Source organism: Nannospalax galili, unplaced genomic scaffold, assembly GCF_000622305.1.
Source record: "Nannospalax galili isolate Female #2095 unplaced genomic scaffold, S.galili_v1.0 scaffold1051, whole genome shotgun sequence".
NCBI lineage: Eukaryota > Metazoa > Chordata > Mammalia > Rodentia > Spalacidae > Nannospalax > Nannospalax galili.
Genome location: NW_008331995.1, coordinates 6,416,148 through 6,417,857, shown reverse-complemented (window position 1 = coordinate 6,417,857; position 1,710 = coordinate 6,416,148). Strand labels below are relative to the sequence as shown.

At 35.8% G+C, this 1,710-nt stretch overlaps 1 protein-coding gene across 1 annotated transcript in view; it reads left to right on the top strand.

Annotated features, from left to right (window-relative positions):
* Positions 1–1,710, top strand: part of Tafa4 (TAFA chemokine like family member 4) — a 187,088-nt gene that overhangs the window by 115,349 nt on the left and 70,029 nt on the right. The gene's annotated exons all lie outside the window — the stretch shown is intronic.

The following is a 1,710-nucleotide window of genomic DNA, read 5'->3' as shown; positions in this document are numbered from 1 at the left end:
ACCAGCAGTGGATGAGTGTTCCCCTTTCCCCACATCCTCTCCAACCTTTGGCATCATTTCTTCTCTTGATCCCTAATTATTAGTGATGTTGAACATCTTTTAAGATGTTTCATAGCCATCTTTACTTCTTTTGAGAAATCTCTGTTCAGCTCCTTAGTCCATCTTTTAATTGGGTTACTTCTTCTCTTGACTCTATGTTTTTTGAGTTCGTTTTATATTCTGGATATTAAACCTCTGTCAGATATGTCGCTGGTGAAGATTTTCTCCCATTCTGTGGGTTTTCTGTTCGCTTTCCTGGTTGTCTCCTTTGATGTACAGAACCTTTTAAGTTTAATGAGGTCCCATTTGTTAATTCTTGCCCTTGTTTCCTGAGCAATTGATATCCAATTTAGGAAATCCTTTCCTACACTTATATCTTGTAGATTTTTCCTAATGTTTTCTTCTAAAAGTTTCAGAGTTTCAGGCTCTAAATTGAGGTCTTTGATCCATTTGGAATTGACTTTTGTGCAAGGTGAAAGATAGGGGTTTAGTTTCATTCTTCTACAGGTGGAGATTCAGTTTTGCCAGAACCATTTGCTGAACATGCTGTCTTTCCTCCAGTGAATATTCTTGGCCCCTTTGTCAAATATCAGGTGGCTGAAATTGAATTTACTGATATTTGGGTCTTCAATTTTGTTCCCTTGATCTATGGGTCTATTTTTGTGTCAGTACCATGTTGTTTTTATGACTATACTCTGTAATACAGCTTAAAATCTAGTATAGTAATCCCCCTGGCGTTGCTCTTAGTGCTAGGGTTGTTTTGGCTAACCAAGATCTTTTGTGCTTCCATATGAATCTTAGGATGTTTTTTTCCAATTCTGTGAAAAATGCCATGGGGCATTTGATTGGCATTGCATTAAATCTATAAACAACCATTGGTAGGATGGTCATTTTCACAATATTAATTCTACCAATCCTTGAGCATGGGAGGTCCTTCCATCTTCTGATTTCTTCCTCAATCTCTTTCTTTAAAGATTTAAAATTTTCATTCTAGAGCTCTTTAATATCTTTGCTCAGGTTTATTCCAAGATATTTTATTTTTTTGCAGCTATTGTGAAGGGGGGGTGTTTCCATATGCTCTTTCTCTGATTGTTTGTTATTGGTATATAGAAAGGCTACAGACTTTTGTAGGTTAATTTTCTAAGCTGCCAGTTTACTGAATGTGTTAATAATTTCTAGGCATTTTCTGGTTGAATTTTCGTGTCTCTTAGATATAATATCATATCATCTGCAAATGGGATAATTTGATCTCTTCTTTTCCAATTATTACTCCTTTAATTTCCTGCTTTTATCTTATTGCTCTTTCAAGAGTTTCAAGCACTATGTTAAAGAGAAGTGGGAATAGTGTAGCCTTGTCTGGTTCCTGATTTCAATGGGAATGCTTCCAGTTTTTCTCCATTTAGAATGATGTTGGGTGTGGGTTTGTTACATATGGCTTTAATTATGTTGAGGTATGTTCCCTCCAGTCCAATTCTCTCTAGTACTTTGAACATAAAAGCATGTTGAATTTTGTCAAAGGCCTTCTCTTCATCTACTGAGATGACCATGTGGTTCTTGTCTTTGAGCCCATTTACATGATTTATGATATTTATTAACTTATGTATATTGAACTATCCCTGTATCCCTGGGATAAAGCTGACTCGATCATGGTGGATGATCTTTTTGATGTAT